Source organism: Somniosus microcephalus, chromosome 4 (assembly GCF_052327205.1).
Source record: "Somniosus microcephalus isolate GS21.2 chromosome 4, FLI_Smic_1.0, whole genome shotgun sequence".
Taxonomy (NCBI): domain Eukaryota; kingdom Metazoa; phylum Chordata; class Chondrichthyes; order Squaliformes; family Somniosidae; genus Somniosus; species Somniosus microcephalus.
The window spans coordinates 29838407-29863177 of NC_140990.1; the positions used below are offsets into that span (position 1 = coordinate 29838407).

General features: G+C 48.0%; 1 pseudogene across 1 annotated transcript in view; it reads right to left on the bottom strand.

The window, feature by feature from the left end:
• LOC147118512 (uncharacterized) overlaps positions 1-24771 on the bottom strand; it is a 53820-nt pseudogene that overhangs the window by 1280 nt on the left and 27769 nt on the right. Inside the window, exon 3 of the transcript XR_015077865.1 lies at positions 1761-1941. The product of XR_015077865.1 is annotated as an uncharacterized LOC147118512 (transcript). The remainder of the gene's footprint in view (positions 1-1760; positions 1942-24771) is intronic.

A 24771-nucleotide genomic window follows, 5' to 3' on the forward strand; every position in this document is an offset into this window, starting at 1 on the left:
TTATGATATTCATACAATATTATAGTTGTGTAGTAAAGTACTTCTAACAGGCAGTGTCCACCAACTGAGCAGACCGATAGTTAGCAGATCTGGGAGGCACCACAAGATGTTCCACCTTGACTGCAGCAGTCAGCTTTCTTATCCCCGGGGTTCGGACTCTCAACCAAGCTGCTAACTGCCCTGCTATTCAGGCCTGAAAAGTAGAGCCTGCGTGATTCTTGTTACATCTGTCAATCAGATCATCCTGCTGAAGGAAAGTTACAGAACAAACAACCTCAAACTAATCTTACAATTAATGAACTAACAAAGGGCCTCCAGAGAACTGCAAGGAATATTACTTCCAGCTGCATTCCTTTTACAGATGTGCTCGCTCTAACTCGATCTTCCACAGACATAGGCTTGGCAGACTGTTTTTGTAACGTACAGCTCCTTCAGTATATTTTCTTCCCACAATTGAGTGTTGTGCCTCAGGAGTTAATTGGAACTATAAACTTCTTAAATTGATAGTTAAGACAGATGGCTTTGCCCATTGCCTAGACAACACAATGATGTTTATGGACCTCTCCAACAGGGAAGGTCTCTGTGTAGAGAATAACAACAACTTGCATTTATGTAGCACCTTTAACATAGTAAAATGGCCCAAGGTGCTCCACAGGAGCGTTATCAAACAAAATTTGACACCAAACCATATAAGGAGATATTAGCGCAAAAGAGGTAGGTTTTAAGGAGCGGCTTAAAAGAGGAGAGTCGGGGAGTTTGGGGAATTAATTCCAGAGCTTAGGGCCCAGTAGCTGAAGGCACAGCCGCCAATGGTGGAGCGATTAAAACTGGGGACGTGCAAGAGGCCAGAATTGGAGAAGCGCAGCAATCTGGGAGGGTTGTAGGGCTGGAGGAGGTTACAGAGATAGGGAGGGGTAAGGCCAAGGAGGGATTGAAAAAAGCTTCAATTCTAGAGTTTCTGGGCAGTTAGTCTTTTAATTCAGAATCTGGCAGCCTCTATGTAAACATACAATAGCAAAATACTGTGAATGCTGGAAATCTGAAATAACAACAGAAAATGCTGGAAACACTCAGCAGGTCATATGTATATGAAATAAAGAAAATCTGTCCTGTGTTTAGAATTTCATTCTAAATCTAATTTAATCGTGACAATATTTTCATTTTGACAATATTTTAATTTTAATTCCGAACTTCTAAAACCCCCTTTCCCACACTCGGTACCTCCCTATAAACTGTCCCTGTGTGATATTTCTCAGTTTAGGTGAAGGACGCTCCCAGACCAGTCTCCACTTCTCATCCATTTACAAGTGCTCCCTGACCAGTCTCCATTTCTCCTCCATTTATACACGCTCCCTGACCAGTCTCCATTTCTCCTCCATTTATAGAGGTTCCCTGAACAGCCTCCATTTCTCCTCCATTTACAGACGGTCCCTGACCAGTCTCCATTTCTCCATTTCTCCTCCATTTACAGAGGTTCCCTGAACAGTCTCCATTTCTCCTCCATTTACAGACACTCCCTGACCAGTCTCCATTTCTCCTCCATTTACAGACACTCCCTGACCAGTCACCATTTCTCCTCTATTTACAGACGCTCCCTGACCAGTCACCATTTCTCCTCCATTTACAGACCCTCCCTGACCAGTCACCATTTCTCCTCCATTTACAGACGCTCCCTGACCAGTCACCATTTCTCCTCCATTTACAGACGCTCCCTGACCAGTCACCATTTCTCCTCCATTTACAGATGTTCCCTGACTCACTTCCTGCCTGTCCCGGAGTTTGGCGCTTTGTTGAGATTCGGGCCGGAGTGAAACGAGAACCCGCGGGTGGAGGCGGATGATGTTCACTGCTCTTATAATTGGGCCTGGGGCTGCACTCGGGGTGTGTGAAGCCCGCGTCCCCCCGGGGTTCATTAACCCGCCGACCTGCTGCAGCCTCGCCACCCGCGCATGCTCAGCTTACACTGCCCAACAATCAGCCTCTCCCGCGCATGCTCAGCTCACCTTCTGTTGTTCAGGTTTAAAGGTCAAGCCCCGCCCCTCACACACTCCGATTGGTTGGAGGACCCGCCACCCACTCGGTCCTCCAGCCCCACCCCGCTCTTCCTATTGGTCGGGAGCTCACGTCAGTCACCCGGGCTGACCATGCTGAGCATGCGCGGACCTTGGCAGCAGCCACTGACACATCAGGTGAGAGAGCTCAGGGAGCGGGTTCACGAACCCCGGGGGGACGCGGGACGCTCACACCCTGAGCTCAGGGAGCAGGTTCATGAACCCCGGGGGGACGCGGGCTGCTCACACCCCGAGTACGGCCCCAGGCCCCATTATTATGTAGCCAAGTGGGAAAATGCAGTGAATATTTAAGTCCACTAGATGGCGCGGTTCATTTTCCCCTTTAGAATTTGAAAAAAGGAGAAAAGGGTTATGGGAAGGGCCATGTGATGCCAAAGGAACCTCCCCTTTCTTCACAGCCTCCATTTTCTAGATCCAGCGTGGGGGGGGTGCTCTGAGGAGAGTTGGGGTGAATATGACTTTTGAAATGAACTTAGTCTGCGTAAAGTACAACTAAAACAGCATTTAGTGCAGCCAGACATAGTTTTAAAGTGATATTGTTTCCCAAATCACTCGATATCACGGGGATGCTTGTAGATTGTCCCACCATGTGCTGGTGTTAACCTTTGTTAAAATTGTTGTTGAGTCCTTGGGGCTACGTTTCGAACGAGTTTAATACTTTCTGTTTGCTTGTAAGAGGTGACAAGTGATAACGGGACATACGAATGTATGGTATGATATGTTTTGTTTTGTATAATGATTGTTAGTTAATTAACTGCCTTCACCTGTGGTTTGCCTCATGTTCTGTTTTGCAGCAAGCCACTGCCGTATTTTGTTGACTGTGTTTTATGTATTTACAATTTCATCCTAAACCTAGACCCAAGTTATTAATACAGAATAAAAAACCCCAAAAACGAAAGTTCGTGTCCTGTGCTGCTCCCTTTTGCCAGGCTACACATTTTGGTACCAGGAGTGGGGTCTGTTAGCTTGGAGTTTCTCAGGTTTGGGAAAGTTACATAAAATACGGCAGTGGGGGAAGAGCGGTGTGGTGCCAAGTGGACCTGGAGACGGACGGAGAGTGCTGCCTGGAGTTGCTAAGGAGGACCAGACCAGACAGACGGGATCCAGAGGGCGCCAGGACCAATCTGGGAGAGGACCCATCAAGGCACCGAGGAGGGACACCATTGGAGAAGAATCGTCGCAGCGGCCATCCCATTCAGTGACTGTCAGGGACTTGTGAACTGAGTCAAAATGTTAGACCCTCCTGAGGAGGCGGGTGGAGCTCACAATTCGGATGGTGAGGACAATACCTCTAGTGTGGGTGAGGGCAACCAGATAGATGAACTCAAGGCACAGATTTCAGAGTTGAAAAAAAACCATGACCAAGCAATGGCAATTATTGCCACTCTAGGTAATGGGGCAACCAAGTCATATGTGTATGTACCCAGAGAGCGTCAGATCCAACCATTCAGTGGTGAGGTATCCAAAGATAGTCGTTCAGTTGATGAGTTCATTGAAGAGGTTGAAAGTGTACTACGAGCTAGAGATCAGACTCCTGCAGAGCAGGTAGATTTCATTCGATCTTTGTTGAGGGGGGCAGCCCTACAGGAAATTAGGTTACGGTTGGGTGGAGAGTCTAAGCAGCCCAGTGACCTGTTCAGTTACCTAAGGGGGGCTTTCACCGAAAAACGCAGTGAGTCCCAGCTGTTAGAAACTTTCTATGGACGCAAGCAAGAAGAGGGTGAAGATTTCCGAGAATACTCACATGCACTCTCTCAGATTATTAGAACTTTGGTAAAGCAATCACCTGATGCTGTGCCGGACACAAAACGGGTTGTCAGAAACAGATTTGTTGATGGTGTTAGAGATCCCTCACTCCGGAGAGAGTTGCGCAAGTTTGTACGAGACAACCCCCAGTCTACCCTGTTCGATGTACGTGAGGAAGCTGTCTTATGGTCCTTAGAAGACCAGCCCTGTAGCACTAAAGTTGCAAAGAGCAAGAATGTAGTGTGTGACAGTACGGGGAGGGATCTTCAGTGTTCTGCCATTGGGGTACCAGGCAGCCAGGCTGTCACTTTACAGGATGTTCTTAAAGTGGTGGCGGAACAGGGTAAAGCTATCGGGGAACTAACAGAGGCAGTACGGGGTCTTGCTCTACAGAAGGAAAACACGGGTAATGACAAGGTTGGGAAACCTAGAGCCAAGCCAAAGTTCACTGATGAAGGTCAGCCTATTTGCTTTAAGTGTAACGGGGCGGGGCACATTGCCAAACAGTGTCCTCAGAAGCACGAGGTAGCAAACACATCCACCACTGCCGGCTGGGGTGCAGGAAAACTAACTCCCTCGATTGCCATGAGCCGGGCAATGCGAGGAAAACCTGCAGGCTCTCAGAACAGTACTGGTATTCGTGACAGATTTCTTGACCGTGCAGTAGGTAAATGTCCAGTAGTAGATCTCAAGATTGGGGGGGTTACTGCTAACTGTTTACTGGATACCGGGAGCCAAGTCAGCACTATTACTGAAGTTTTTTTCAGAGAGCACTTACTTGGGAGGGATGAGGATATGCTGCCTACAATCGGGTGGCTTAAGATCACTGCCGCCAATGGGTTGGACATTCCCTACTTGGGCTACCTTGAGTTAGATGTTGAAACTATGGGCATAACCTTACCCGAATGTGGTTTCCTGGTAGTCAAAGAGCATCAGCAGTCACAGCCTGCAGCACCAGGTCTTATTGGTATGAACATCATCAGCCAATGCAGACAACTAGTTCATGCTGAGTTTGACACTACTCTAGGGGGAAAGTTGGATTCAGATTGGAGGGAAGCATTTCAGCAAGTACAACAGTGTAACATCACTCCAAAGTCATCTTCTGTCCGTGTAGCTGGTAGGGGTGCTGTACATGTGCCTGCGTCTTCCATAGCTACAGTCTATGTAAAGGGACTTAAAACTCAGTCAGGTGGCAGCACTAAAATGCTGTTGGAGCCAGGTAACACACCATTGCCAGGTGGCCTGGTAGTTGTCCCCACTCTAGTTGAATCAAAGGGACATTTATTTCCAGTGCAGGTGGTAAATTTCTCTGAGGAGGATGTGTGGTTAAGCCCCAGGACCAGGCTTGGTATTCCGACTCAGGCAGAGTGTGTAGACAAGGACTCCTGTGAGGTGCGATTTCAACGCATCTCCGCTGACACAGAGGAAGTAACTGTTGGCAGAAAAGAAGGACAGATGACAGACCAAGACATTCAGTTACTTTTGGACAAACTACACATTGGTGGCACACAGGGCCAACAAGCAGAGTTAGGTGCACTTTTAGCCAGGTATTCGGAAGTATTTGCTTTTAAAGATGAGGACCTAGGCTACACTGATAAAGTTGAGCATGAGATTAACTTGGTAGATGACGCACCAGTTACAGAGCCATACCGTCGTATCCCACCTACACTGTACAAAGAGGTGAGGGACCACATCACTAAGCTTTTAAGAAAGCGTGTCATCCAGGAGAGCAATAGTTCATACGCTTCACCCATAGTGGTAGTTCGTAAGACTGATGGAGACATACGACTATGTGTTGACTTTAGGAAACAACTCAAAAACCAGACGTGACGCATTTCCTTTGCCCCGCATTGACGAGAGTTTTGATGCCCTTCATGGTGCAAAGTTCTTCTCGACCATTGATCTTGCAAGTGGGTACCACCAGGTTGCTGTTCGTGAAAGTGACAGGCCTAAGACTGCTTTTACAACTCCTTTTGGCCTTTTTGAGTACCTCAGAATGCCTTTTGGTGTCTGTAATGGACCTGCGACTTTTCAACGACTTATGCAAGCGACTATGAGCGACTTAGTGTTCCACATCCTATTAGTGTATTTAGATGACATCCTTGTGTTCTCTCAGACCTTCCCGGACCATTTAGAGAGGCTTGAGACAGCCCTAAGACGACTGAAAGAGACAGGGTTGAAAGTAAAGCTTGAAAAGTGTCACTTCCTGCAGCAGGAAGTCAGGTTCCTTGGGCATCAAATTTCAGGGGAGGGTATAGGGACAGATCCAGAGAAAATTGCCGCCGTAAAGAAGTGGCCGGTCCCCAGTACAGTCAAAGATCTGAGGTCATTTCTTGGTTTCTGTAGTTATTACAGGAGGTTCATTGAGGATTTTTCTAAATGAGCTGGCCCTCTCCATGACGTAGTCAATGCATGCCTTAGGGAAGACAGCCCAGCAAAAGCAAAACGGTTGTTTGAAGGTTCATGGACAGCTGCGTGCCAAGCTGCTTTCGAACAGCTGAAAGAAAAGCTGATCAGTGCTCCAGTGTTAGGTTATGCAGATTTCACTCAGCCTTTTATTGTAGAGATGGATGCCAGTAACCTAGGATTAGGTGCCATCCTCCACCAGCAGCAGGGAGATAGGAAGAGAGTGATAGCATATGCCAGTAGGAGGCTCCATAATGCTGAAAGAAATGACAGAAACTACAGCAGTATGAAACTAGAGCTCCTCGCCCTCAAATGGGCTGTTTCAGAGAAATTTCGAGGTTACCTTCTAGGTTCCAAGTTCACTGTCATAACAGATAACAACCCCCTGTGTCACCTTTCTACAGCTAAGTTAGGTGCTGTTGAGCAAAGATGGGTGGCTCAGTTAGCTGTTTTTGACTTTGACGTCAAGTACCGCCCAGGCCGCTGTAATGCAGCAGCAGATGCCCTCTCTAGGCAGCCGTTAGCAGGGGAGCCCGAGTCAGACAGTGGGGATGCAGACTATGATGGTTGTGTGGCCATATGTAATGTCACTCACAAGGGAACAGCTCTAGGACCAGACTTAGGGACAGCAGGAGTCAAGTGCTGTAAAGTCAGACAGATCCATGTTTCGGACGCAGAAGAAAGTACTGAGCGTAGTGAGTTGCAGGGTAACACACCAACACTTCCCGGTTACTCTAAAGAGGAACTACGTAAGTTTCAGGACACAGACCCCACCCTCAGCGTGTTTAGGAAGTTTTGGGGTGAGCAGCGAAGGCCAACTTACAAGGAGAGGTCGCAGTTATCCAAGCTAGTATTATCCACGTTAAAGCAGTGGCCCCGTATTTGTGAGCAAGATGGTTTGTTGTACCGTGTAATCGAGGATGTCCATGTTGGTGAGTGTCACCAGCTACTACTGCCCTCTTGTTTGAAAGAAGTCGTGCTTGAAGGTGTGCATGATCGTATGGGCCATCAGGGAATAGAGCGCACACAGAACCTTTTGAGACAGAGATGTTTTTGGGTTGGGATGTATGGGGATGTGGAACAGTGGGTCAAGAAATGCGAGAGGTGTGTTTTGACAAAAATGCCCCACCCCAAGATACATGCCCCTATGAAATCATTTCTAGCCTCCCGGCCCCTTGAAGTAGTTGCTGTAGATTTCACCATGCTGGAACCGGCCTCCGATGGTCGTGAGAATGTGTTAGTGGTGACCGATGTTTTCACTAAATTCACACAAGCCTTCCCTACTCGGGACCAAAAGGCTGATACCACGGCAAAAGTCCTTCTCAAAGAGTGGTTCATGAAGTATGGGGTCCCAGAAAGATTGCATTCAGACAGAGGTCGAAATTTTGAGAGTGAAATCATTGCCGAGCTGTGTAAGCTTTATGGTGTAAAGAAAACCCGCACTACCCCACACCACCCGGAAGGAAATGCTCAATGTGAGAGATTCAACAGATCTTTACATGATCTTTTGCGTACACTGCCTCCAGAAAAGAAGCACCGCTGGCCTGAGCACTTATCTGAGTTGGTGTATGCCTACAATGTAACACCCCATGCTACGACTGGCTACTCACCGTACTATCTGCTTTTCGGGGTTCATCCACACCTTCCTGTAGATGCTTTATTAGGTCAGGAGCAAGTGTTAGACAAGAAACATGAGTGGTTGGTTGTCCACCAAGAGCGTTTGAAGGAGGCACATGCAAGGGCAAGAGAGTACACTGAAAAGAAATCAGCTCAAAGAATTGAACTTAACAAAGACAAAGTGTACTGTCCAACCATTGAGGTGGGTCAGTTGGTATACTTACGACACAGGCCTTTGGGTAGGAACAAAATTCAGGATGCTTGGGGTCCTACTGTGTACAGAGTGGTGGAGGTACAGGGTACTACACATGCAGTTGAGCCTGTAGAGGGCGGTCCTTTAAAAAGGGTCCATAGAGTTAATCTTAGGCCATGTGTTACCCCTGTCCCTGAGCCTAGGCGGACGAGAACCAAGTCCCCTGTCACCGTACCCCCTGTCACTCTTTTGACAGAATCGTTGCCAGAGCCCTCTGATACTGAGTTTGTTGTGGTAGAGGAAGTCACCTATCCAGAGTTAACTCAGGAGGAAAAAGTAAACAATGATCCTGTTGATAACGCCCAAGATGTACAGGAATCAGAGGCTGTTCCTGAGCCAGAGCATTCAGATCCTTCTGAGTGTGGGACTGAGGTTGAGGTACCCATTCCGGCTCCTCGCAGAACTAAAAGAGCCAATGCTGGGGTAAACCCTAACCCATACCATTTGCCTCAGTCAGCCTGTAATGCAGTCTCACTCAGTCCTGAGGTGTTCTCTCATGTTTTATCGAGTCTGGGTACTGCATTTTTTCGAGAAGCTGTAAAAGAAGTGAAAAACGGGTGCGAAGTCACCGAGGACGTTGACTTTAAAGCAGGGGAGAATGTAGCCAAGTGGGAAAATGCAGTGAATATTTAAGTCCACTAGATGGTGCGGTTCATTTTCCCCTTTAGAATTTGAAAAAAGGAGAAAAGGGTTATGGGAAGGGCCATGTGATGCCAAAGGAACCTCCCCTTTCTTCACAGCCTCCATTTTCTAGATCCAGCGTGGGGGGGGTGCTCTGAGGAGAGTTGGGGTGAATATGACTTTTGAAATGAACTTAGTCTGCGTAAAGTACAACTAAAACAGCATTTAGTGCAGCCAGACATAGTTTTAAAGTGATATTGTTTCCCAAATCACTCGATATCACGGGGATGCTTGTAGATTGTCCCACCATGTGCTGGTGTTAACCTTTGTTAAAATTGTTGTTGAGTCCTTGGGGCTACGTTTCGAACGAGTTTAATACTTTCTGTTTGCTTGTAAGAGGTGACAAGTGATAACGGGACATACGAATGTATGGTATGATATGTTTTGTTTTGTATAATGATTGTTAGTTAATTAACTGCCTTCACCTGTGGTTTGCCTCATGTTCTGTTTTGCAGCAAGCCACTGCCGTATTTTGTCGACTGTGTTTTATGTATTTACAATTTCATCCTAAACCTAGACCCAAGTTATTAATACAGAATAAAAAACCCCAAAAACGAAAGTTCGTGTCCTGTGCTGCTCCATTTTGCCAGGCTACAATTAAAACACTCAACATTATCTGCTTCACAAACACCCGGGGTTGGCCTCAGCGTTTTATTCCCGGAGTTTATGACAGCGAATTACTCGCTGTTGCGTCCTGATTGGACGAAGGGCGGAACTCCTTTTATGGCTTTACAGCTTGCTTATTCCCTATCACTTACCTTCAGCGACTGGTGCACAAGGACACCCAGGTCTCTTGCACTTCCCCTTCTCTCAATCTATTGCCATTCAGATAATAATCTGCCTTCCTGTTTTTGACACCAAAGTGGATAACCTCGCATTTATCCACATTATATTGCATCTGCCATGTTTCTGCCCAATCACCCAACCTGTCCAAATCGTACTGGAGTTTCTCAGCATCTTCCTCACAGCACACAGGCCCACCCAGTTTTGTGTCGTCTGCAAACTTGGAGATATTACATCTAGTTCCCTCCTAGGACCCCAGCTATTCACAATATATATATTAATGATCTAGACGAGGGAACTAGATGTAATATCTCCAAGTTTGCAGATGACACAAAGCTGGGTGGGTGTGTGTGCTGTGAGGAGGATGCTGAGAAACTCCAGTAAAATACTGTAATTCACTCATGAAATAGTATATTGAAAGAAGATGCCACAAAAAGTAGAACTATTTGAGCAAGAAACTGAGACAAGTTATTGAGGGTAGGCGAGAATGTGGAGTAATCGGATCAGCCATGATCTCATTGAATGGCGGAGCAGGCTCGAGGGACCGAGTGGCCTACTCCTGCTCCTAATTCATATGTAATGAAATAGAAACATAGAAACATGGAACATAGGAGCAGGAGTAGGCCATTCGGCCCTTCGAGTCTGCTCCGCCATTCAATGAGATCATGGCTGATCATCCAAATTCAGTACCCTGTCCCTGCTTTCTCCCCATATCCCTTGATCCTTTTAACCTTAAGAAATATATCCAACTCCTTCTTGAATACATTTAATGAATTGGCCTCTACTGCCTTCTGTGGTAGAGAATTCCGCAGGTTCACCACTCTCTGGGCGAAGAAATTCCTCCTCATTTCTGTCCTAAATGGCTTACCCCTTATCTTTAGACTGTGACCCCTGGTTCTGGACTCCCCGACCATTGGGAACATCCTTCCTGCATCGAGTCTCCCCAGTCCTGTCAGAATTTTTTAAGTTTCAATGAGATCCCCTCTCATTCTTCTAAACTCCAATGAGTATAAGCCCAATCGACCCAATCTCTCTTCATACGTCATTCCTGCCATCCCAGTTATCAGCCTGGAGATTCTTCACTGAACTCCTTCCATGGCAAGAACATCCTTCCTCAGATAAGGCGACCAAAACTGCACACAATACTCAAGATGTGGTCTCACCAAGGCCCTGTACAACTGCAGCAAGACATCCTTGTTCCTGTACTCAAACCCTCTCGCTACGAAGGCCAACATACCATTTGCCTACTTAACCGCCTGCTGCACCTGCATGCTTACCTTCAGCGACTGGTGCACAAGTGATAGAGTCATAGAGTTTTACAGCACAGGAAGAGGCCCTTCGGCCCATCGTGTCTGCGCCGCCCATCCATCCCTGTCCAGTCTAATCCCATTTTCCAGCATTTGGTCCATAGCCTTGTATGCAATGGCATTTCAAGTGCTCATCCAAATGCTTCTTGAATGTTGTGAGGGTTCCTGCCTCTACCACCCTTTCAGGCATTGAATTCCACATTCCAACCACCCTCTGGGTGAAAAAGTTCCTCCTCAAATCCCCTCTAAATCTCCTGCCCCTTACCCTGAATCTATGCCCCCTTGTTATTGACCCCCCCACTAAGGGGAAAAGTTCCTCTTTATCTACCCTATCTATGCCTCTCATCATTTTGTACACCTCAATCAGGTCCCCCCTCAGCCTTCTCTGCTCCAAGGAAAACAACCCCAGCCTGTCCAGCCTCTCTTCATAGCTGAGGCGCTCCATCCCAGGTAACATCCTGGTGAATCTTCTCTGCACCCTCTCCAAAGCAATCACATCCTTCCTATAGTGAGGCGACCAGAACTGCACACAGTACTCCAGCTGTGGCCTCACCAGCGTTTTGTACAGCTCCATCATAACCTCCCTGCTCTTATATTCTATGCCTCGGCTAATGAAGGCAAGTATCCCATATGCCTTTTTAACCACCTTATCTACCTGCTCCGCTGCCTTCAGGGACCTATGTACATGTACACCAAGGTCCCTCTGACCCTCTGTACTTCCTAGGGTCCTACCACTCATTGTGTATTCCCTTGCCTTATTTGTCCGTCCAAAATGCATCACCTCGCACTTTTCAGGGTTAAATTCCATTTGCCACTTTTCCGCCCATCTGACCAACCCGTTTATATCGTCCTGTAGCCTGAGGCTTTCCTCCTCGCAATTTACCACCCCACCAATTTTCGTGTCATCTGCGAACTTACTGATCATACCTTTTACATTCTCATCCAAATCATTTATGTAGATCACAAACAACAAGGGACCCAGCACCGATCCCTGAGGTACCCCACTGGACACAGGCTTCCAGTCACAAAAGCAACCTTCGACCATCACCCTCTGCCTCCTGCCACTCAGCCAGTTTAGGATCCAACGCGCCAAGGCACCCTGGATCCCATGGGCTCTTACCTTCTTGACCAGTCTCCTATGCGGGACTTTGTCAAAAGCTTTACTGAAGTCCATGTAAACCACATCCACAGCATTTCCCTCATCCACCCCCGTAGTCACCCCCTCGAAAAATTCAATCAGATTTGTCAGACATGATTTACCCTTGACAAAGCCATGCTGACTATCCCCGATTAATCCTTGCCTCTCCAAGTGGAGATTAATTTTGTCCCTCAGAATTTTTTCCAATAATTTCCCCACCACAGATGTTGGACTCACTGGCCTGTAATCCCCTGGTTTATCCCTGCTACCCTTCTTGAATAATGGTACTACGTTAGCTGTTCTCCAGTCCTCTGGTACATCCCCTGTGGCCAGAGAGGTTCTGAAAATTTGTGTCAGAGCCCCTGCAATCTCCTCCTTTGCCTCCCACAGCAGCCTGGGATACATCTCGTCCGGGCCTGGGGATTTATCCACTTTTTGGCCTGCTAAAACCGCTAGCACCTCCTCCCTCTCGATGCTAATATGTTCAAGTATGTCACAGTCCCCTTGCCCGATTTCTATGTCTGCATCGTCTTTCTCCATAGTGAACACAGATGCAAAAAATTCATTTAAAACCCCGCCTACATCCTCTGGCTCTACACACAGATTGCCACTTTGGTCCCTAATGGGCCCTACCCTTTCCCTGGTTATCCTCTTGCCCTTAATATACTTATAAAACATCTTAGGATTTTCCTTTATTTTGCTCGCCAGTGTTATTTCATGGCCCCTCCTCGCCCTCCTAATTTCTTTTTTAAGTATGCCCCTGCACTTTTTATACTCCTCTAGGGCTTCTTCCGTCTTTAGTCTTTTGTAACTGCCAAAAGCCCCCCTTTTATTTCTAATGCATTTTTGTATATCCCTTGTCATCCAAGGTTCCCTTTGCTTGTTGGTCCCACCCTTGATCTTTACAGGAACATGTTGGCGTTGTACTCTCTCTATTTCCCTTCTGAAAGTCTCCCACTGTTTTGATGTGGATTTTCCTATAAGTAGCTGCTCCCAGTCCACTTTGGCCAGATCCTGCCTTATCATATTAAAATCGGCCTTCCCCCAATTTAGAACCCTTATTTCCGGGCCGTCTTTGTCTTTTTCCATGACCACCTTAAATCTCACCGTATTATAGTCACTGTCGCCAAAATGCTCTCCTACTGACACTTCCACCACTTGCCCGGCTACATTCCCCAGAATTAGGTCCAGTACCGCCCCCTCTCTTGTAGGACTTTCTACATGTTGGCTCAAAAAGCTCTCCTGGATGCACTTTAAGAATTCTGCACCCTCTAAGCCTTTCACACTCTGACTGTCCCAATTTATATTGGGGAAGTTGAAATCCCCCACTATTATTACCCTATTATTTTCGCACTTTTCTGAGATTTGCCTACATATCTGTTCCTCTATCTCCCCCTGACTGTTTGGGGGCCTATAGTACACTCCCAGCAAAGTGCTTGCCCCCTTTTTGTTTTTAAGTTCTACCCATATGGCCTCATTAGAGGAACCCGCTAATATATCATCCCTCCTTACAGCAGTAATTGACTCCTTAATTAATATTGCAACACCCCCTCCCCTTTTACACCCCCCTCTGTCTCGCCTGAAGATTCTATACCCCGGAATATTGAGCTGCCAGTCCTGACCCTCCCTCAACCATATCTCCGTGATAGCAACAATATCGTACTCCCATGTGTTCAACAACAACTTCAGTTCATCCACCTTATTTGCAAGACTCCTTGCATTAAAATAAATGCCTTCCATCCCTGCCATATTCTCTTTTGCCTTCACATATTTGCTCTGCCTTCCCAGCTGACTTGTTTTTCCCTCTGTATTTGGCTGTAAATCACCCCCTACTATAGCTCCACTCTGTACCCAACCCCCTGCCAAGTTAGTTTAAACCCTCCCCAGCAGTGCTAGCAAACCTCCCCGCAAGGATATTGGTTCCCCTCTGGTTCAGGTGTAAACCATCCGACTTGTACAAGTCCCACCTTTCCCAGAAGCAGACCCAGTGATCCAGGAAACTAAAGCCCTCCCCCCTGCACCATCCCTTTAGCCACGCATTCATCTGTTCTATCTTCCTATTCCTATACTTACTAGCACGTGGCACCGGGAGTAATCCAGAGATTACAACCTTTGAGGTCCTGCTCTTGAATCCTTCACCTAGCTCCCTAAATTCTTGCTGCAGGACCTCATCCCTCTTTTTACCTATGTCGTTGGTACCAATGTGGACCACGACCACTGGCTGTTCACCCTCCCCCTCCAGAATGCCCTGCAGCCGCTCAGTGACATCCTTGACCCTGGCACCAGGGAGGCAACAAACCATCCTGGATTCACGTCTACGGCCACAGAAACGCCTATCTGTTCCCCTTACTATAGAATCCCCTACCACTATTGCTCTCCCACTCTTTTTCCCCCCTTCCTGGGCAGCAGGAGCACCCCCAGTGCCAGGAAGTTGGCTGCTGCTGCCTTCCCCTGGTGAGTCATCCCCCTCAACAGTATCCAAAGGTCCCAGGTCTCGTTGCACTTCCCCTTCTCTCAATCTATTGTCATTCAGATAATAATCTGCCTTCCTGTTTTTGACACCAAAGTGGATAACCTCGCATTTATCCACATTATACTGCATCTGCCATGTTTCTGCCCAATCACCCAACCTGTCCAAATCTTACTGGAGTTTCTCGGCATCCTCCTCGCAGCACACACGCCCACCCACCTTTGTGTTGTCTGCAAATTTGGAGATATTACATCTTGTTCCCTTGTCTAGATCATTAATATATATTGTGAATAGCTGGGGTCCAAGCACCGATACCTGCGGTACCCCACTAGTCACTGCCTGCCACTCGGAAAAAGACCCATTTATTCCAACTCTTTGCTTTCTGTCTGCCAACCAGTTCTCTATCCAAGTCAATACCTTGCCCCCAATCCCATGTGCCTTAACTATACTCGCTAATCTCTTAGGCGGGACCTTATCAAAAGCCTTCTGAAAGTCCAAATACACCACATCCACTCGTTCTCCCTTATCTATTTTACCAGTTATATCCTCAAAAAATTCCAGTAGATTAGTCAAGCACGATTTACCTTTTGTAAATCCATGTTGACTTTGTCCGATCCTGTCACTGTTTTCCAAGTGCTCTGCTATTACATCTTTTATAATGGACTCTAGCATTTTCCCCACTACCGATGTCAGGCTGTAATTCCCCGTTTTCTCTCTACCACCTTTTTTGAATAGTGGGGTAACATTAGCTACACTCCAATCCATGGGTACTGTTCCAGATTCCATCGAATGTTGGAAGATGATCAGCAATGCATCTACTATTTTGAGGGCCACTTCCTTAAGTACCCTAGGATGTAGATTATCAGGCCCTGGGGACTTATCGGCCTTCAATCCCATCAATTTCCCTAACGCTATTTCCCTACAAATACTGATTTCTTTCAGTTCCTCCCTTTCATCAGACCCTATGTTCCCCGACATCTCTGGGAGGTTATTTGTGTCCTCCTTTGTGAAGACAGAACCAAAATATGTATTTCATTGATCTGCCATTTCTTTGTTCCCCATTATAAATTCCCTGATTCTGACTGTAAGGGACCTATGCTTGACTTCACCAATCTTTTTCTCTTCACATATCTATAAAAGCTTTTACAGTCAGTTTTTATGTTCCCTGCAAGCTTACTCTCATATTCAATTTTCCCCTTCTTAATTAATCCCTTTGTCCTCCTTTGTTGAATCCTAAACTGCTCCCAATCCTCAAGTTTACTGCTTTTTCTGGCCAATTTATATGTCCTCTCCTTGGATCTTATGCTATCCCTAATTTCCCTTGTTAGCCATGGTTGAGTCACCTTTTTTGCTTTATTTTTATGCCAAACTGGGATGAACAAATTCTGTAGTTCATCCATGCGGTCTTTGAATGTTTGCCATTGCCTATCCACCGTCAACCCTTTGAGTGACATTCCCCAAACAATTCTACCCAACTCACGCCTCAGACCATCGTAGTTTCCTTTATTTAAATTCAGGACCCTGGTCTCTGAGTCAACTACTTCATTCTCCATCTTAATGAAGAATTCTATCATATTATGATCGCTCCGACCCAAGGGGCCTCGTACAACAAGATTGCTAATTAATCCTTTCTCGTTACATAATACCCAGTCTAAGATGGCCTGATCTCTGGTTGGTTCCTCGACATATTGGTCCAGGAAACCATCCCGTAAACACTCCAGAAATTCCTCCTTCTCAGTATTGTTACTAATTTGGTTAGCCCAATCTATATGTAGATTAAAGTCACCCATGATGACTGCTGTGCCCTTATTGCACGCTTCTCTAATTTCCCTTTTAATGCCATCCCCAACCTCCGCATTACTGTTTGGAGGTCTATATACCACTCCCACTAACGTTTTCTGCCCCTTGGTATTTCTCAGTTCTACCCATACAGATTCCACATCATCAGAGCTAATATCCTTTTTACAATTGTGTTAATTCATTCTTTAACCAGTAATGCTACCCCACCTCCCTTTCCTTTTTGCCTATCTTTCCTGAATATTGAATAGCCCTGGATGTTGAGTTCCCAGCCTTGGCCACCCTGGAGCCATGTTTCCGTAATCCCAGTCAAATCATCTTCGTTTACCTCTATTTGCGCAGCTAATTCATCCACCTTATTACAAATGCTCCTCGCATTAAGACACAAGGCCTTCAGGCTTGTTTTTTTTTAACGCTCTTAGACCTATTAGAATTATTATTTACTGTGGCCATGTTTGATTTAAACCGTTGATTTCTCTGACTGCCACTTTTGTTATTCTCCTTCCAATCTTTTGCTTTTATCCTTGTTTCCCTTTCCTCTGTCCCCCTGCTCACGTTCCCAATCCCCTGCCATTTTAGTTTAAACCCTCCCCCAGTGCACTAGCAAACACTCCCCCTAGGACATGGGTACCAGCCCTGCCCAGGTGCAAACCATCCAGTTTGAACTGGTCCCACCTCCCCCAAAACTGGTTCCAATGTCCCAGGAATTTGAATCCCTCCCCCTCGCACCATTCCTCTAGCCACGTATTCATCTGAAATATCCTTCTATTTCTACTCTGACCAGCATGTGGCACTGGTAGCAATCCTGAGATTACTACCTTTGAGGTCCTATTTTTTAATTTACCTCCTAACTCCCTATATTCAGCTTTTAGGACCTCATCCCGTTTTTTACCTATATCGTTGGTACCTATATGCACCACGACAGCTGGCTGTTCACCCTCCCCTTACAAAATGTTCTGCAGCCGCTCTGAGACATCCTTGACGCTTGCACCAGGGAGACAACACACAATCCTGGAGTCTCGTTTGCGGCCGCAGAAACGCCTATCTATTCCCCTTGCAATAGAATCCCCTATTACTATAGCTCTACCCCTCTTTTTCCTCCCATCCTGTGCAGCAGAGCCACCCCTGGTGCCAGGAAGTTGGCTGCTGCTGCCTTCCTCTGATAAGCCATCCCCCTCAACAGTACTCAAAGTGGTGTATCTGTTTGAGAGGGGGATGTCCACAGGGGACCCCTGCACTACCTGCCTGTGCCTAGCACTCTATCTGTTGGTCACCCCCTTCCCTTTCTGCCTGTCCAACTTTTGCCTGCGGTGTGACCAACTGCTTAAACGTGTTATCCACGACTTCCTCAGCATCGCGAATGGTCCAGTATGTATCCAATCGCAGCTCCAGCGCCTCAATGCGGTCTGCCAGTAGCTGCAACTGGACACACTTCCTGCACACGTAGTTGTCAGGGACACAGGAAGTGTCCCTGAGTTCCCACATAGCACAGGAGGTATTTACTCAGACGGGCGGAAGGTGGGAAGTGGTGTTCCATGGGGATCGGTGTTGGGACCACTGTTGTTCACCATTTACATGAATGATTTCCACTTGGGAATCAGAAGTACAATTTCAAAATTTGCAGTTGACACTAAATTGGGGGGTGTAGTTAATACTGAGGAAGACTGCGATAGCATCCTTGTAGAATTATTCAGTTGTGTTCAGTAAATAGCAGCATATTTTAATTTGCTTTGACTGATCACATCACTATATAATTATGTGAAAAACAGAAATCATTACCAGCTCCCAATTTCAGAATTGTTAGATTCAAACTCAACTTCTTCCAAGTACAATCTAACATTTCAAAAATTGTAATGAATGTAGGCGAGATATTAGGACTGTTGTCTGACACAATCCAAACACAGTGACACACAGACAGATGGGCAGGTGTAGCTTCACAGCGAATCCTTTCAAGCCTCACTAAAAAGTGGCAAACTGGCAATCCATTGTTCACTAATGGAGTTGTGATCTTTGTAAATTAAGAAAGGAAATGTGTCAAAGACTTGATTAACAGAGTGGGGCATCATCTCCCTTTGATTTCTATTTCTGACACCAGGCAACAGAAAAAGGTCATTACAACACGACATAAACAGACTCTTTAGGTGTGAGACATCAGACTTCAGAACAACACGTCTGCCAGCTCTGGCCACAAACCTCAGTACAGTCAACCTTTCAGCAGCTGCAGCCCTGATTAAATAATTAGTAGTTTAACATGTCTAGTAGAACTTTTGTATCAAAATAGAAGAAATGTATTTGTGACACACACACAATTAATAATTACATCACTCGGGAACAGTACCCGTGGATTGGAGGGTAGCTAATGTTACCCCCAATATTTAAAAAGGGGGTAGAGAGAAAGCAGGGAATTATAGACCAGTAAGCCTTACATCGGTTGTGGGCAAAATGCTAGAGTCCATTATTAAGGATAAAATAGCGGAGCACTTGACAAATGGGGAAAGGATCGGACAGAGTCAACATGGATTTACAAAGGGTAAATCGTGTTTGACTAATCTGCTGGAATTTTTTGAGGAAGTAACTGGTAAAATAGATGGGGGAGAGCCAGTGGATGTGGTGTACCTTGACTTCCAGAAAGCCTTCGATAAGGTTCCACACAAAAGATTATCATGCAAAATTAAGGCTCATGGGATTGGGGGCAAAGTATTAACGTGGATAGAGAACTGGCTGGCGGATAGAAAACAGAGAGTTGGAATAAACGGCTCGTTTTCGGAGTGGCAGGCAGTGACCAGCGGGGTGCCGCAAGGATCTGTCCTGGGACCCCAGCTGTTCACAATATATATAAATGATCTGGATCAGGGAATTGGATGCAATATTTCCAAATTCGCTGACGACACTAAACTAGGAGGAGGGGTGGGCTCTGATGAGGATGTCAGGAGGCTACAGTGCGATTTGGACAGGTTGGGGGAATGGGCGGATACGTGGCAGATGCACTATAATGTGGATAAATGCGAGGTTATCCACTTTGGGGGTAAAAACAGGAGGGTAGATTATTATCTAAATGGCAATAGATTGGGAGATGGGGAAGTGCAGAGGGACCTGGGTGTTCTTGTGCACCAGTCACTGAAGGAGAGCATGCAGGTGCAACAGGCGATTAAGAAGGCAAATGGTATGTTGGCCTTCATATCAAGGGGGTTCGAGTATAGGAATAGGGATACCTTACTACAGCTGTACAAGGTGCTGGTGAGACCGCATCTGGAGTATTGTGTACAGTTTTGGTCGCCCCATCTGCGGAAGGATGTTCTTGCCATGGAAAGAGTGCAGCGGCGATTCACCAGGCTGATACCTGGAATGGCGGGAATGACCTACGAGGAGAGATTGAATAGTTTGGGCTTGTACTCACTGGAGTTTAGAAGATTGAGAGGGGATCTCATCGAAACATATAAAATTATGGCAGGCCTGGACAGGCTGAATTCAGAGAGAATGTTTCCAATGGCAGGGGAGCACAGAACCAGGGGCCACAGTCTAAAAATAGCGGGCAAATCATTTAAAACAGAGATGAGGAAGAATTTCTTCACTCAAAGAGTGGTGAGCCTGTGGAATTCCCTGCCACAGAGGGCTGTGAAGGCTAATTCAATAAATATTTTCAAGAGAGAATTGGATATATTTCTGAAGGCTAAGGGGATTAAGGGTTACGGAGAAAAGGCGGGGACGGGGTACTGAACTGGTAAGATCAGCTAAGATCTCAGACGAAGATCAGCCATGATCTCATTGAATGGCGGAGCAGGCTCGAAGGGCCGAATGGCCTACTCCTGTTCCTATCTCTATGAAACTATGAAACAATGTAATTGTGAGGATCGATTATCGCCTCTTGATACCTTCCGTGCCCACCGGTCGAGGAAGGTATCAAGTGAACCAGTGGACACCGCCTGCTCCCTCTCCAGGGCCACCTGGGCAGGGACAAGACTACGGGAGAGAGGCAGGCAGCTACAGCGACCCCCCCATGGGCCCCGTCCATCCTGGGCCTACAAATTGCTGTTTTCGCCAGGCCCAAGAGCAGGTCCAGGAGAAGATCCTCCGACTTACCCACAACCCTCTGCTCCGGGCGGCCAAAGATTAGGAGCGTGGGGCTAAAGTGTAACCAAGAGTTGAGGAGCAGCCCCTTCAGGCAACTATACAGAGGCTGCAACCTCTCACACTGAATATATACACGGCCTGTGGACTCCGCTAGGCCGCAAACATCACATCTGGCCTTGGAGTCCGGAAAGGTGCTTAAAAACTGTTGCTCACGACAGCTCCTTGTAACAGTCTCCACCCCAGATCCCCAATGGTGCAGGAAAGGACCCCCTCATAGAGAGCCCTCCATTGGGGAACCTCGCCTCCGCCAGACAGCAAGATTACCCGCCAGTCTGATTGAGATTGGGCAATAAACGAAATATATATATATATGAGTATGTCTCTCTGTCTGTCTGTCTGTCTGTCCGGCTATACAATCAAAAGTTATAGAGCGTACCTACACATATGTTATATCAAAAGACAGCTCATCATTAGGGGACTCTTGTAGGTGTATTTACTTTTTGGTCGGGCAAAAATTGTGCCGACGGTATCCAAAAAACTTTCAAAATTCCGCTCATTATCCGCTCATTTGCATCGTGTGGGGGCAGGTTCATTGTGTGTGCGGGCGGGCCATCCTACAGTTGAGTGACGTGATGATTGACCAATCCTACAGTTCAGCGACCTGACGGTTGACCAATCAGTGCGTGTGTGGGCGGGCCTTGTTGTTCTGAAATGAGGTGAGTGGCCGCCATCTTGATTCCAAACTCGTTTCTTTTTCCCACTTTCTGCGTGTTTCTTTTCAAATCTACATTTCCAGCAAAAAAAAAGTTGCTTTTAAAACACAAATTATTTCTTAAAAAAGTTAATTAATTTGTAAATCTTTTCTCTAACCTCTATAATTTTCCTACCTTTCACCGTTTTTCCAGGCCTCGAAGCCTGGGCCTCTGTTGCCCAGCCACGCCCGAGCTAGGCACCTCCCATCGCGATCAAAAAAAGGCCCGCGATCGCCGCCATCTTTGTGAAGGCTGGAGGGGGCGTGCCTGAGCTGAGCATCGCCAACTTAGTAAAGGCGGGCGGGGCGGGAGTCAGCGCGCACGTCAACTTCCGCCCGGAGCGTGATTTGAGTCCGGCCGGGCCTCACGCGGTAGGTTGTGCGGCAGCGTCTCTCTCTCTGGTCTTGAAGCCAGCTCGGGCGGGGCTTGGGAGGGCGGAGCTCGGGAGAGCGGGAGCGCGGGGCTCGGGGATGCAGGGCGCGGGAGAGTGGAAGCGCGGGGCTCGGCTCTCGGGAGAGCGGGGCGGCGGGGCTCGGGAGAGCGCGGGGCTCGGGGGCGGTGCTCGGGAGAGCGGGAGCGCGGGGCTCGGGAGCACGGGTCTCAGGAGAGTGGGAGCACGGGGCTCGGGGAGGCGGGGCTCGGGAGAGCGCGGGGCTCAGGAGAGCGGGAGCGCGGGGCTTGGGTGCAGGGGAGCGGCCACTCGCCTTCCCTCTGTCACTCTCCTCTCCCCCCCTCCCTCCCCCCTCTCTCCCTCCCTCTCCCCCTCCCTCTCCCCCCTTCCCCTCCACCCCTTCCCCTCCCCCTCCCCCCTACCGCTACCCCCCTTGCCCCCCTACCCCCCCTTCCCCCAGTCGCTCTCTCTCTTCCCCCAGTCGCTCTCTCTCTTCCTCCAGTCGCTCTCTCTCTTCTCCCCAGTCGCTTTCTCTCTTCCCCCCAGTCGCTTTCTCTCTTCCCCCCAGTCGCTCTCTCTTCCCCCAGTCGCTCTCTCTCTTCCCCCCGTCGCTCTCTCTTCCCCCCAGTCGCTCTCTCTTCCCCCCAGTCACTCTCTCTCTTCCCCCCAGCTCTCTTCCCCCGTCACTCTCTCTTCCCCCAAGTCGCTCTCTCTTCCCCCAGTCGCTCTCTCTCTCTTCCCCCGTCGCTCTCTCTCTTCCCCCCAGTCGCTCTCTCTTCCCCCCAGTCGCTCTCTTCCCCCAGTCGCTCTCTCTTCCCCCCAGTCGCTCTCTCTCTTCCCCCCAGTCGCTCTCTCTCTTCCCCCCAGTCGCTCTCTCTTCCCCCGTCGCTCTCTCTCTTCCCCCCAGTCGCTCTCTCTCTTCCCCCCAGTCGCTCTCTCTCTGTTCCCCCAGTCGCTCTCTCTCTTCCCCCCAGTCGCTCTCTCTCTTCCCCCCAGTCGCTCTCTCTCTCTCTTCCAACAACAGCATGCCCTCAAAGAAGCCTCGGCACCGCCGGGCACTTCAGCTAGTTAATCAATAAATGATACAGAAACCCGAGTCCCCGGGTCCTCAGCCCTGGTGTGAAGTACGCTGGCCACCAATTTTCCGTTACTAACTCGCACCTCAGGCCCCGCCCAGTCTGGTTTAATTACTAAATGTTTTCTAACTGTGATTTCTAACTCGAGTTCGGGCCTGTCATTCTGACAGAAACTTATGAGGCCTCATTTTTTTGTGTGGCCTACCCAAGAGGCTTTAATAAACTGCCAATAAGATTTTTATTTTAATGGTGGAAAGAGGTGAAAAACACCAGTAGCAATGCCTCAAAACTCACGGACAGAGAAATCCACTTCATCAGTGCCCCTGCCACAGGACTCACTATCCACCCCCTCCACCACTGGCGCACTGTGTCTGCAGTATGTACGGTCTACAAGATGACCATGGTCATGTCGTGTGGAGTCAAAGGTCAGGTAAGAGAACGGATGGAAAGATCGCTACAAATTTCCCTTAACTCCAACCCTCTGATTTCTGTTTTGTAGCCATCTTTCCATCCATTCTGCTGCCTGGCCCTTCATTCCACATGGCCTGACCTGGGTCATCTTGTCGATCTTACAAACTGTTTATGGATAGCAAGCTGGTCACAAAACAGAAAACGGAGAGTAGGGGTTGGGAGTAGCTACTCAGACTGGCAAAAGGTGGGAAGTGGTGTTCCACAGGGATTGGTGCTGGGACCACTGTTGTTCATAAATGATTTGGACTTGGGAATCAGAGGTACAATTTCAAAGTTTGTCAATGACACCAAATTGGGAGGTAGAGTTAATACTGAGGAAGACAAAATGCAAGAAGACATTAATAAATTTCAGAATGGGCGTGTAATTGGCAAAGGAATTTCACTATAGATCAGTGTGAGGTGGTGTGTTTTGGTGGGAAGAATAAGGAGGCCACACACTACTTGGACAACAAGGGGGTGAAATTGGGTTGCTTTGTGCCTCCCGCGATATTCAGCGGGAGGTTAGCGGCGGCGGTAGCCGGTAGCGCCCCGCGGCACTGCACCGCCGGCAATGACGTCATCGCCGTGCGCAGCACCTCGGCTGCAACCTTGGGTTGCGACCCCTGACCTATTGCCAGACGATATGTCCGACATTCTGCAGCCGTGGCGACGCCACTTAAAGGGCAGGTGTCGGGCGGCAACTTTTAATTTTAGCTGACTGCCAGCACCTGCCCCCTTCTTTTTCGGTGTGCCGGCTGCAATCGCTCAGCTCGGCGCTCCTCTTGATCTGACACCCCGCTCCCCGGTGGTCCAGCAGGGCCCCAGTGTGTGCAATTCTAGGCCCCTCCCCTTTAATCAGGGAGGGAGGTCTGCTATGACACGGTGCTATGTGCCGACGGGCGTGGCGCTGTTGCATGAAGTGCCGTGAATTTCACTGGTTGCGCCTCAAGAGGGAGGGGAGCGCTTCCAGTAGCACCCCGCCTCCTGCTTGGGGTGCTACCACTGAATTTAATGGGCAGGGGCGCTGACTTTATCGGGGAACTAAAATTAGCCCCGGCGACGTTAGCGACCCAAAGGGGGCATCACCGAATTTTTCCCCCTAAGAGTCTAAATGGGCTGGAGGAGCAGAGGGATCCCGGGATACAGATACACAAATCACTAAAAGTAGCAACACAGGTTAATAAGGCCATTAAAAAAAAAGCACTGGGGTACATTCCTAAAGGAGCCTTCTGTTCCGTGCCTAGGAGCTCTGAACCATGGTGGAGAGCGGCTGGGACACGTTTCTCACACGCCTCGAGATTAACCCGCACGGAGCTGGGGGAGAGCCAGTGGATGTGGTGTACCTTGACTTCCAGAAAGCCTTCGATAAGGTTCCACACAAAAGATTATCATGCAAAATTAAGGCTCATGGGATTGGGGGCAAAGTATTAACGTGGATAGAGAACTGGCTGGCGGATAGAAAACAGAGAGTTGGAATAAACGGCTCGTTTTTGGAGTGGCAGGCAGTGACCAGCGGGGTGCCGCAAGGATCTGTCCTGGGACCCCAGCTGTTCACAATATATATAAATGATCTGGATCAGGGAATTGGATGCAATATTTCCAAATTCGCTGACGACACTAAACTAGGAGGAGGGGTGGGCTCTGATGAGGATGTCAGGAGGCTACAGTGCGATTTGGACAGGTTGGGGGAATGGGCGGATACGTGGCAGATGCACTATAATGTGGATAAATGCGAGGTTATCCACTTTGGGGGTAAAAACA